We start from the raw sequence: 13,972 nt of genomic DNA on the forward strand, positions 1-13,972 counted from the left end.
CTGTTCCTTTTGTCCACTCAATATAAAAGGTAAATCTGTCACTCTGGGAGGTTATACTATCCACAACAACCGATTACCTGCAGATCCAGATACATAGTATACTGTTTAGTATGTGACTGCAGTTACTATTATATAGGTAAATCTATCCATCCATTATTTCATAGGATCAGAGAGTATATCAGGTCGTTGCGCACAGGGATTGGAGCCCCCCGCTTTATTACCCACATGTCCGAGTGCCATAACAATGATCCCAATAAGTTAAGGTTCGCTGCTTTAGGAAGGATACAACATAGCTATAGAGGGAAGAACAGACATGACACACTGTTGGTCAAAGAAGCACGGTGGATTATGAGATTGGATGACCCCGAACCCTTAGGGTTAAATGACAAAAATGTATTGAGTGTCCTTTTATAACATACCTCTTATAGTTTAGACTTGCTCGCTCACTTGAGTGTTGGATCTCTTATGTTTTTAGCTCACTTGTGCCCTATTTTACATTATCATGTATTTTTTGTATCCACGCCATCACTATAGCAACAATACACGAGACGCTAGAAAAACGGATCTGACGACAGAGGTGGCAGGGGCCTGACGAAGCACTTGTGAAGCGTGATATGGTCGCATTCTTAAAGTATGAAATAAGGCTTCTTCTTGGCATCAACTCCGTGGTCTTCGGTGAGTTGCTCTGTTAATCTCTTCTTTTCATGATGCATTGGACTTAACTGTTCTACGTGTAGCACCACCACTTGGGCATATATACCTGTTACTACTGCTGACAACAGGTGACAGCACACCTTAGCGGTACAGTTGCATTATCCTCTCATACAGTCAGTGCTGGGTTGTTCTTCTTCTCTTCGGGTTTACACGGTCAATGTAGGTCAGTTACTATAAACAGTGCATTTTTGCAAATTTTTTTCCACTTTCAGGGTTTGAGTTTTTAAGACATTTTTCCATAGGCTTCTCTATAAGAATAAAAATGCCTGATAAAAGATACATGCCTGAGTGAAAAAAGTCACTAAAAGATACTTGTAAATATGCATGAAATTCATGGCAAAAAGAGGGTGTCAGAAAACCTGTGTGTAAGGCAATGTTCACATGGGCGAATGTCAGCACAGAAAAATTTAATGCAGACATTCAGCAGAGTGCCCACAAAACATGCTGATACTAGGACCACTTAAAAACTCCCCGTCTCATAGATGGCAATGCATTTCTGTGCAGACAGGTCTATTTTTTCTGCGGACTCTGGTATCTGGATTTCCATGCCAGAAATATCTGCTGCGGAAATTCCACCATGTGCACAGTGCAGTAGAATCCCATTGAATTATGTTATGGAATGTCCGTGCAAACTTCTTTTGCAGAATTCCACACGGAAGTTCCATTGTGTGAACATGGTCTAAGGCTAGATTAAAATTTGAAATTGCCCCAAGGGTGTGTAAGTGTCAACGATGACAGGAACTGATGTAAGGGATTTCAATCAGTGTAAAACACCATAGAACAGTGTTTCCCCCCTCAGAGCACTCCTTTCGAAATAAAAGTAACCCCAGACACTCTAATAAATAATTTGCAACCGAAGACAAACAAAAATGAATAAGAAAAAAATGCTTAGAAACAATATATCTCTGTTAGATATGTAGATTACGGTGCTATTAGAAAATATGACGTTTTTGCTGATTTGAGTCATTCCCATTCCTTTTTCTTCTCTATCTGGCCTAGACTGGCATGGCGATTTCTTCCAGCCACAATTCAACTCTGCACAATCTGCCAGACAAACATCTTAGGCTCCACACTTGTACAGCCTGCTCCTTCCCATTTCTCTACCTACATGGTCGTAAACAGCAATAATTCTGCTGTCTGATGTCATGCACAGTATATTGGGTAGGCAAATGGGGTGGTGGAGAGGGAAAGGTTGGTTGGGAAGGAATAGGTAGCCTCTCCATTGAGCGGAGGACAAGTAGGTTGTTTTTCTATTAGGTAGGTACACCCATGTATGTAGATGCCCCCAGTATATCATTTTATTTATTAAGCTGACAGACCCAGTAGGTAGTTCCCCTTAGTATGCTGGTGTCCCCTGTAGGTAGATTCCTCTGTATGTAGTTTTCTACAGTATGTAGTTTGCCCCCTGTAGGTAAAACCCCCCTTGTAAGTAATTTGCCCCTGTAGGTAGTTTGTCCCATTTTAGGTAATTTTCCTCTCTTTATGTAGTTTGCTCCCTCTATGTAGGATCCCCCTCCCTACTGGTAGTTTGCCTATAGTTAAAACACCCCTGTAGGAAGTTTTCCTCCTGTATGTAGATTTCCCACTGGAGTTAGAAGCCCCTAAAGGTAGCTTGCCCCTGTAGGTAGGCCCTCCTCAAGGCCATTTGCCCTATATGTAGGATCCCCTTAATGATTTATAAAAAAAAAATATATATATATATATATTATATACCCACTTTCTCAGCTCCCCTGCAATCATTGCCATCTGCTCCTGTTTCTAGACTGCAGACAACTTCTTCCTGTAGCCATTAGAGTCCGGAAGCATCTCTACCTTCAGGACATGAATGTTAACATCCCTACTGGTGCTTCTGGCTTCTAGTAGCTATAGACATGGTGCTGTCTATGACCTAGAGACTCCAAAGCCTAGGATGCACTAAGTCACTTATGGCAGTGAGCAGGAGTCATAGCGCATCTAGTCACCTCTTTCACAACGGAATGCTGCAGTGGGCCAGTTTGAATATGAGCCAGTAAGAATATGCTTGTGCTGTACAAACATACAAAATGTATAAAGGTATTTACATATTTTCCTACTCCATATCCCTAAAATAATGAGAAAAAAATCCTTCTCCTTAAAGCACTTTTTATCTCAATGCGTGTAGACGACTGTAATTGAAACAATCAGATTCACTTACAACACAAATACTTTAAAAATCAAAACTTCAGGAAATTCAAACAATACATTTTCCATATTTAAATCTTTTTGGCATCTGTTCCTAATGATTTCCCTCATCAATGTCCATATGTTTTCAATTGCAAAGTGTGGATTGAATTCAAATGCATCTAAAAAAAAATATCAGAGCTTTGTATAAAAATGTTTCCTAATGCATACAGCACAGGCAGAAAATGTTATCATATGTAGCAGGTCATTGTAGGCATATGTACGCTTACAGTCACTGTAGTGTAACCATTCTACTGGGGGTCTGCGACAGAGCTGCATTTTCCATATTGGTAGAACTGGCAGTGATCTAATTCACATAGTGCAGTAAAATAAAGACATCGGTGAAGATTTATCAAAACCTGTGCAAAGGAAAAGTTGTCCAGTTGCCCATAGCAACCAATCAGATCGCTTCTTTCATTTTAACAAGGCCTCTGCAAAATGAAAGAAGTGATCTAACTGGTTGCTATGGGCAACTGTGCAACTTTTCCTCTGGATAGGTTTTGATAAATCTCCCCGATCAAGTATTAAATGTAACCACAACCTGTGTTACTCCAGTCCAAGAGAATACAATACAGTCCAGGAGGGAGGTCTTAGACAAGCACAGGAGCCACAATACTAGTGTTTCCTATACAGAGGCGGCTCTAGACTTTCTGAGGCCTTGGACATGAGGCAAAACTTGGACATGAGGCCCCCATGAACATAATACATGCAAGTGATAATAAAAATAAACCATAAATAATTTTGGGGTAGATTTATGAAAACCTGTGCAAGAGAAAAAATGACCAGTTGCCCATAGCAACTAATCACTTCTTTCATTTTTCAGAGGCCTTTTCTGAAATGAAAGAAAGGATCTGATTGGTTGCTATAGGCAACTGGTCACCTTTTCCTCTGCACAGGTTTTGTTAAATCTACCCCTTGGTATTGTGATGTCACTGTGTATTATCCCTGTACTTTGACATCAGTGTGTATTATTCTTGTACTGTGATCATAGGCGTGCGCAGTCTATTGCATTAGGGTGTGCACTCTAAAGCATAAACTCACGCCGGGCGCGTGCGTATATGTAAGAAGGCTAAGTTTTTAGCCTGAGTTTGTGGGAGGGGCGGGGAGTTCACTATAAGAACCCGCGGCAGGTCCTCTACTCTGACGCCGCGGGTTCTTCACATGACATTGATCAGCTGACGCGTGGTAACAGCTGACTGGAAGTCTTCGCTGCACGGCGTTCGGGTAAGTGGCTGGGGGCTGGCCGGGGAGCGCCATTTCCTCACAGCCCGATCACCGGAGGTAAGCCGCTGATCGGAGGGGACAGACCTGGCCCCTTTTTCAAAGACTGCTTCCCAGTGCTTTGGTTACACCAGTAGTTTGCGGGGATTGCCCGCACTCGTGGGGCAGGGGTTGGTCAGCTTATAGTCCGGGCCCACTCCCGCAGTTGGTCTATAGGGGGTTAACGCAGCACGTTATTTTGGGGTTGTCTCCTGTGAGACCTCGCTCCCCCACATTCTATGGGGTGGGGGGTTAATAATCTTTTATCTATCTCCTGTGTGGCTACTTTTGTAAGGATGTCACTGGGGGATCCGCATGATAATAGTCATATAGATGGATACGGATTTGTATGGCGTGTGTGTATGTATAAATATATATGTATTCAGAGAAGGGGTGTGGTTAGTGCTCATTTGTGGTGTTACTTGTTTTAGGGGGTCCCAGTCATGTCTTTCATCATGGCGCCATTGTTGCTGGAATACATTTTGGTTTCTCTAGGTAAGATGAAGGTTCTAGGCGGGTTTCATAGGTATATATATATATATATATATATATATATATATATATATAAAGTATAATTATATATATTTACTTCCACAGTCGGTTACCATATCTTCTCGTAATTTATCGTCCTTCTTTGTGTTTGACGTTCCGCCCCTTCCTACGCTATGGTACGTAGCCAGGTTAGTTGTAGGTAAGTTAATGGGGGGCTCGTTGTCATTATCTGGTCTTCTGTTCCATTAGGTTAAGCGGCTGCAAGGTGCTGTTTCTTTGGTCTTCTTCCAGGACATTCAGCTTCCTGAGTCATTAGTCGGTTGCCCTCTGCATATTCATCCAGGTATTAGTTCCATTTGAGTATGTGATTTTCATGAAATTTTTTTATTTCAGACGGTTTGGTCATGGGTTCGGTTGTGGGGGCTTTTTCTTGCAGCTTATAGCCTAGTTCCTGGTTATCCTGTCATTCGTGTCTTGAGACCTTGGGAGCCAATTCTGGTTGGATCCGGGGGGTAGGTTTTGTCACATGGTGGTTAATGTCACGGTATTGTTAATTACACAATCACGAGTGGTACAGCCACGGATAGTTTCAGGTCACAGTGATTCGTAGTATCCCGTTCCATTAGTCTTCTGGACCCAACACATCTTTGGGTTACATTTGCGCAGAGGTCAGTGGTTTTATAGCTGGCGTGATAGAGTTTATGATCACTAATTGGTGTGGTGTTCGGGTAGGGGTTAAGTGGAGCCTGTCACATCCACGGGCTTCTTTGCATGTGGTATTGTAGAACTTTTATACCCCGGTTGGTTATGGCACTCTCCTAGGTTCACTCAGTTAGTTAAGTGTATAGGCTCCTCCATGTCTTAGCCTGTCTTGGCTTGCTGTAATTTTCATCTGGTGATTTCACTTGCTAAGTTGTTTCCTTAGGGCAGGTCATAGGTTAGTATTTACTGTTAACTCATGTTTTTCAGTCTTGGAAGGTCTGAGATTTGTCAGTTCTCCAGAGGTGTTGTCATCAGTTCTGAGTTTCCGTAGCTGTCAGGTGAGTAGTCAGTCTCATAGGTCAGAGGTGTTTAAAATCCTAGTAGTTAAGGGACGAGTTGTTAGTTACTGCACGTATTGTTTTCACAGGCGGACACTCTAAAGCAGAAGACGTTCGGTGTCTGGGGTATTTTGCCTTTCATATCCATACGTATTCGCACCAGTCTATTCCGGTAAGGTTATGGGAAGACGGTTTAGGGGATGTCCATACATGCTGGTTACTTAGTTGTTTTACTTATTCTCCCACGTTGTCGGGATTAGCTTTTCATCTAAGGTTCAGGTAGTTATTGTCTTCATGTTGAGTTCTTGCCCTTCACGTCTTGGGGTATTTTTTGTGAATGCCTTCATGCCCAACACGTCCTTGGGAGGTATTCGTTGTTACACGATTAAGTTGCACTGGTCACTTATATTGGTATGTATATATTATTTGGCACTTTGTCACGTTGTGTCAGAGGCCTGCCACATCTTCAGGCCTTAACATCCGTGAACGGTTTGATGTGGATGTAGTAGATGTTTTCTTTTGGTTCGGTGAAGGAACAGATGTCGGGTAAGTCCTTGTTGTTTTCGTATTCCGTCTAGTTGATCGGGTCATGAGGTATAGTGGTCATAGATGATGTTTTGAGTTAAGGTGATCTAGTGATTTAAATTTCTCATTGTCAGGAATGTTGCACGCCTCCGACATTGAGGATAATGGCTCCCTTCTGGATAATACAGCCAGAACGTCTGAACATGGCAGTATCCCGTCCTTACGTAGTTGGACGATCCCAAAATTTACGGCCGAACTATCGCGCAGAGGGATCCCATTCCCAGCTACGGCCCGCACGGCTGAGCTCTACCGACTGTTAGTCTCTGAACAGGCAGGCCCCAGTGACCAGGTGGGCACTAGCTCAGGGGAAGTCTCTATGCAGACTTCCAACACCTCTATTACTCAGCTCCACACCCTCGTCAATTCCCTTTTTTCCAGAATGGAGAATTTGGAGAATCGGGTAGCTTCTCCACTTGCACCTATGGTTCCTGCCTCCCAACCGCAGGTTTCTCTTGTGTCAGTGGGTCTCAATACCATCATCCCTAATATCGCCCCGTCGCATTTCATCCCAGTGAATCTGAAGAAGGACATCCTTGATGGTAAGGATGTCAATCGGGCATCTCTTCTTATCACAACCCACAACGTAATCGAAAATGAGACCATTGCATGTGGGGAGGTCTCTGGCAGAATTAAGCATGGCTTTCGCCATTTACAGAGATATTATCTGCTCTGTTAAACCAGAGAGGAGGGAAGAGCTTGATATGTATCTGTATAAGGTTACAGAGCTGGCAGATGGGGGGCATAGCTTTTACGACTATCACAAGTCGTTTTCGGCCAAGGCAGCTGCGGCTCTGGCCCAGTTCAACTATTCCGTGAATTAGGCCTTCGTTGACACGGAAATCTTCTGCAATCATTTTATAGGTCTCAAAGCCCCTGTGTGCCCGGTGCCAGTCAATAGCGCACACTACGGACTGGTGCAGCAGTGTCAATACCCCGGATGATGCAGTTCCAGGGACTTCCACATCCACTCCGCAGTCTAAGAGCTCCCGGGCCAGTCTCACTGATAAGTTGGGAAGACCCATCAAATATCTGGGGAAATCCCAGATCTGTAACAATTTTAACTTCGCAACCTAAAAATTACAACCAGTGCAGACTGCTTCATGTCTGCGCCGTGTGCTTCGGGGCACAGCCCAAGAGTGCGTGCCCTCAGAAAAACAGGTCTTGACTAGCGGTGGTCGATGGGGTCACCCTCAAACTTCCCCTACAAGATCACCAGGACATGCATTTTGTCCAATTCATTCTTGAGGGCATGAAGTCAGGGTTCCACACGGGGTTCGTTACTCTCCAAGGAAATGCTTTCGAGTGCCAGAATTTAAGATCTGCCCTTAGAGACCCTTCGGCTGTGGATCAGTTGATTAGTTGTGAGGTTACAAAGGGTTATGTTATAGGGCCTTTTGAAAGCCCCCCTTTTGATATATGGAGGGGGAACCCTATCGGATTAGCAACTTCCAAGTTTAGCAATAAAAAACGTAGTATACGACTATGATATAGTATATACTATATAATAATATACGACTTGTCTGCGCTTTACTCGTCCTCCACGCCATTTTTAAATTCACTCATTCCTGCCGAGGAATTCACGCTCAAGTATGCGTCTATAGACGAAGCTATAGCTGTGATTCCCAGAATGGGGGGCCAGACGTGGTTATCCAAAGCGGATATTGCAGATGCCTTTAAACTACTTCCCATTCACCCAGACTTATGGAAGTGGCATTATAAATATATTATTTTGCAGTAAAACTGACGTTTGGTTCCCGTAGTAGCCCCTGGTTATTTGACAGATTTGCTCAGGCTCTACACTGGATTTTAGAACACAGGCTAGAGTGCACTCACGTCATACACGACTTGGATTACATTTTTCTAATTGAGCACAAGGATGCACGGCCTAGAGATTTGAAGGTGTTGTTAGCTTCATTTGATCAGTTGGCGGTTCCGGTCTCTAGTAGCAAAGTAGAAGGTCACAGTAAGTCCCTCACATTCCTTGGAATAGTCCTAGACTCGCAGGCCATGGAAGCCAGGCTTTCTCCAGAAAAACTGTCATTAGAACCACCATCCATGGAGTTCTACAGTCCCTCAGGGTCACCAAGGTGGAGCTTCAGTCGCTCCTAGGCATGCTGAACTTCGCTATGAGAATCATTCCTCAGGGCAGGTCCTTCGTGTCCAGACTGTTAAAATTGATGACCTCAGTGCCTGGTCAAAACGACGAGGTCTTGTTGGACAGCCAGGCTAGAGCCGACCTCCTGATGTGGGACTCGTTTCTGTTGGGCTGGAACGGGATTTCGTTTTTTATTCCAGGTATTGACGACCAGTCCCGGATCATATTCTCAGATGCTTCTTCTTCTGTGGGTTTTGCTGCCATCTGGGGAAATAAGTGGTTGGCAGATGCTTGGCCCTCAGAAGTAAGTCAGCTACCAGGCTTTAGATCCAGTTCAGCCTTGTTTGAACTGTACCCAATTTTACCGCAGCTACATCTGTGGCACACAAAATCTGTCTTGTTCGTGTCTGACCACGCAGCCACCATTGACATTCTGTTAAAGGGCTGGTCCAAGTCAGCTGTTATCATGTCCCTGGCTAGGAGGTTAGTGTGGCTCTCCCTCCAGTACAATTTTCATTTTACCAGCTCTCACATTCAGGGTGTTAGGAATTCTGCCGCAGATGCGCTTTCCAGAAATAACCTGCCTCTTTTTTTTTCCAGGTAATACCCAAAGTCGACTGCTCAGGGTGCCCAGTACCTCCCTTTCAGCAGTTGATCCTGGACTAAAAGCTCAATTTATGGTTGCTAAAAGCTTAATCAACAAATCTTTGTCCCCCAGCATACAAAGGGCATACACTACAGCGTGGAATTCCTACAATAAATTTTGTTCTCGCTACTCAAACACCATCCCACACATCACCTCTTTTCTATTGGCTTTCATAGGGTTTTGCCACTCTTCACTGCACTTAGCTTATAACACTATTAAAGGGGTATTCCAAAGGATAGGGGATAAGATGTCAGATTGCCACGGTCCCGCTGCTGGGGAGCCCCGGGATCCCCGCTACGGCACCGCGCTATCATTACAGCACAGAGTGAGTTTGCTGACGGGCAATACAAGGGCCGGAGCATCGTTACGTCATGCCCCCTCCCTTAGACTTGCATTAAGGGGACGGGCCGTGATGTCACGAGGGGCAGAGCCATGACGTCACGCTGCTCCGTCCCCTGTATCGCCCGTCATTACGCACAGAGTGACCTCGCTCTGTGCTGTAATGATAGTGGGGTGCCGCAGTGGGGATCCTGGGGCTCCCCAGCAGCGGGACCGCGGCGATCAGACATCTTATTCCCTGTCCTTTGGATAGGGAATAAGATGTCTAGGGGCGGAGTACCCCTTTAAGCTATATCTTTCGGGCATACAACACCATCTAGCTTTGGCATACCCAGACAAGCCCTCAGTATTTTCTTCTCATACTATCAAAGCAGCCCTGAAGGGTGTTCAGAAGCTGGAGGTTCACAAACCCCCCAGGTTGCAGCCCTTGTCGGCTGTCTTGTTTAGAAAGTTAACCAATGCTTTAGATAGGCTACCATTCAGCTATCAGCATAACATCACCTTGAAAGCTGCACTGTTCTTAGGTTATTACGGGTTCCTCAGGCCAGGGGAATTCACATGCAGGACAGTCAAGGGTCCCTGGTTGATGCTCCAGCAGCTCAGTTGGGTCTCGGATCATTACGAGCTGAGGCTGCAGATCACTAAGACCTCCCTTCCAGGTCAGGTTGTGAAAATACGTTATTTTTCCACGTCTCATAGGTGGTGCCCGGTCAAAATACTGCAGACTCTGCTATCTGCCCGCTCCGGTTCTGACATTGACCAACCGCTGTTGTTATTCAGAGGGGCTGCTACTATAAGCCACCAAACATAATGGAAGAAGCAGAAGATCAATTAATGAGGCAAATAAACAAGGCAGCAAATCAGAATGAGGTGATAATAATGGGGGACTTTAACTATCCTGATATAAATTGGGAGACTGAGTCCTGTGAATCTCATATAGCTAAAGAAAATTATCTGTCCCATATGGTGCAGAGCCCGACCAGAGGGGGCGCCGTACTAGACCTAATATTAACCAACAGACCTGACAGAGTAACTAATGTGCAAGTTGAAGGACACCTAGGAAATAGTGATCATAATATAATACATTATAACTTGTTCTTCAATAAGGGAATCTCTCGAGGAGCAACAAAAACAATGAACTTTAGAAAGGCAAAGTTTGACCAACTCAGAGAAGCCCTTAAAATATAAAATGGGATAATGATAAACCAGGACGTTGAAATCTTGTCTAAAATTATGGCAGATAGACTGTCTCAATTCGTGCCTGCCTTAGTGGGACAGCACCAAGTGGGTTTCATTAAAAATATATCGGCCACTTCGAACATTCGGACGGTGATGTCTGTTCTGGATAGGTTACAGCATCGGCCCCAGCCAGGCGAAAAACCTGCTTTAATCACTCTAGATGCCGAAAAGGCGTTCAACAATTTGCGGTGGGACTGGCTGGGGCTGGTGCTGGATCGCTTCGGAATATGTGGTGTCTTCAGGAACTATATTGATGGCATTTATCGAAACCCTAGGGCCAGAATTAGTACCCCAGGGATTCTGTCTGCCCCCTTCTCGTTACATAAAGGCACTAGACAAGGATGCCCGCTCTCGCCACTCCTTTTTGACCTTGCCATTGAGCCACTAGCTACTTATTTACTATCCTCGGACCTTTATGAAGGTATTGCAGTGGGCGACGACAGGGTCAAATTAACTATGCTTGCGGACGACATCCTGTTATTTATGAATGCGCCTGACCACTCCCTGAAAAAAGTTTAGATTTCCTCACTTTCTTTGGCAGTTTTTCGGGATATAAAACGAATATCTCTATATCAGAAATCCTTCCGTTGGGCACTTCTTCTCTGAGATGGCTGTCCTCTGTATCGGGTCTAGGGATAAAGCTAGTTTCCTCCTCGGTCATATATCTAAGCATCAAAGTGGGCAGAACTCCAGACACACTTTATAGGTTAAATTATCCTCCTCTATTCCATAAAATTCGTACTAAGAGATGGATGGGTTTGCCCATTTCCCTCATGGGTAGATGTCATCTGATAAAAATGGTAAGCTTCTCACGCCTCCTCTACCCACTCCAGACATTACCCCTTCTCTTACGCCACACTGACATCCGCTCCCTTAATTCTGCATTTACAAAATTCATATGGGCAGGGAAAAGACCCCGTATAGCTCTTAAAAAACTTATGCTCGGTAAATTGGAGGGGGGTTTAAATTTTCCAAATATAAGAGGATATAACCTTGCCTGCCTCTTCAGGTTTGTCATCGATTGGATTCACGGTTCCTCCTTCCATGCGGTAAACACCTGGGAAAGCGCTCTGGCATCACCCTGGAGACTGTCGGCACTGCTACACACTCCTTATGCCGGACTACCTCTCACAGTGAAGCGATCTGTCCTGTTACGTGACACTGTTGCCACATGGAATGAGGTGTGTAAATTATTTTGTCTCCCCTTCAATATGTCAAAACTTTTCCCCTTCATGGGTCAACCACTTTTTCCCCCGGCATCTCTGCTCCAGTGCTAAGTCTCTAGGCGAGCAGAGGCCTTAACACAGCAGGGGCCATAATGGATCGTACTTCCAAGTGCTGGCTCTCCCCAAATGTCTTACTTACTACTTTCCAACTTCCCTCCACACATTTACACCCCCTCAACCAGATATATTCCTTCTGCAGGGATAGATTGAGAAACCTTACGGAAGAAGCCACCGTTCATGCAGTTGATAACTTGATAGGTACCACTCCACATAAAACCACCATATCCATGTTGTATCCAACCCTCAAAAAAGCTCTCCTTAACATTGACCTTAATTCCATCTTCTCTTCATGGTCATGTTGAGTCCCTGATGGGGATGTCTCAGATTGTATTCTTGATGGATGGCATATGGTGCGCAAACATGTTATAGACGGGAGATGGCGCGAAACCATACTTCAAATTGGCGCACAAGGCACTATATGGGATTAATATTCTCCAATCTCCGAACTTCCCCAACAGGATAACAGCCTGCCCAAAGTGTACTACTCCTCTAACAGATATGTGGCACGGGTTGTGGTCTTTCCCCAGGATGGTAGAATATTGGCGTATGGTCCTAGGTTACATCTGTGACACCTGGAACTTTACACTTCCCTTTACAACACGCGCATTACTCTTTCACCAGGTCTGCCCCCCGGGTGATGATTCCATGCCACCCCCAAAGGTACCCCACTTAGTGCATGTGGTTCTGCTAGTAGCTTTGCATTGCATTTTCGCTTCCTGGTTGTCCTCTACCATCCCTACCCGTGATATGTTACTTTCCCAACTCAAATTGTTCTGCCACGTTGACAGGCTAGACACGGAAAGGCACAAAATGACCCACACAACCAAATTTTTTGCAAAATGGGAAGTCTTTATCACGACAGCTTATACCACGGCTGAAATTGAGGACATAGTGAGACATTTTAGATTTACTGAGTGGTATAGCAGGGGTGACTTGGGTGACACTCTAGGGGCCCTTCGACTTTCTATGATGGCTGATTGAATTCTAACTCTCATTCTGTCACAAGTGCCTTTGGTTATTCCTTCTTATGTTTTATCTGACGGTGTGCCTCATGTAACCCTTTTAGTCCTGGAAAATGTACTGTTTTCTCAGCCCTGATGTTTTGGGCTAAATGTTTGTTATACTGCTCTTTTGTTGTTTTACTTGGAAAAATTTATAAAATGTGTTAAAAAAAAAAAAAAGAGTACTGACACTAAATGGGAGACTTTTAAAAATATCTTAAACTCTCACTGTAAGATGTATATGCCTTATGGGAATAAAAGGAAACCAATATGGATGAATAAAAATGTTAAGGGGGCAATAAATGACAAAAATAAAGCATTTAAATTACTAAAACAGGACAGTAGTGAAGAAGCATTAAAAAGCTATAGAGAAAAAAGTAGAATATGTAAGAAACAGATAAAAGCCACGAAAATAGAGTTAGAAAGACTCATTGCCAAAGAGAGTAAAACTAACTCCAAAATGTTTTTTAACTATATAAATAGCAAAAAGGTAAAAATTGAAAGTGTAGGCCCTTTAAAAAATGATAAAGAAGAAATTATAAAGGGGGATCAGGAAAAAGCAAATATATTAAACAAATTCTTCTCCACTGTATTCACCGAGGAAAATGAAATGCCAGGTGAAATACAGTGAGATAAGGCAAACTCCCCTTTACAGGTCACCTGTCTAATCTGGGAAGAAATACAGTGCAGCCTACTAAAAATCGAAATAGACAAATCACCAGGTCGAGATGGCATTCACCCCCATGTTCTAAAGGAATTAAGTAGTGTAATAGACAGACCTCTATTTTTAATATTCATGGACTCTATAGTAACAGGGACTGTTCCCCAGGACTGGGGCATGGCAAATGTGGTGCCAATATTTAAAAAGGGGACAAAAGGTGACCCTTGAAATTATAGGCCTGTTCGTTTAACCTCTGTTGTATGTAAATTGTTTGAGAGATGCTGTTTTGGAATATCTTGATACAAATAAATGTATGACTCCATATCAGCATGGCTTTATGAGGGATCGGTCCTGTCAAACTAACCTGATCAGCTTTTATGAGGAGGTGAGCTCCAGACTGGACCATGGGCAATCG

General features: G+C 44.0%; 1 long non-coding RNA gene across 1 annotated transcript; it reads left to right on the top strand.

Moving 5' to 3' along the window:
• Window positions 1–4,605: 4,605 nt before the first annotated feature.
• LOC130295688 (uncharacterized) lies at window positions 4,606–4,930 on the top strand. Its single transcript, XR_008848956.1, has 3 exons — window positions 4,606–4,668; window positions 4,771–4,841; window positions 4,915–4,930. It is a non-coding gene; the product is annotated as an uncharacterized LOC130295688 (long non-coding RNA).
• The last annotated feature ends 9,042 nt before the right edge of the window (window positions 4,931–13,972 follow it).

The sequence above is a fragment of the Hyla sarda genome, chromosome 11 (assembly GCF_029499605.1).
Source record: "Hyla sarda isolate aHylSar1 chromosome 11, aHylSar1.hap1, whole genome shotgun sequence".
In the NCBI taxonomy this organism is placed as follows: domain Eukaryota; kingdom Metazoa; phylum Chordata; class Amphibia; order Anura; family Hylidae; genus Hyla; species Hyla sarda.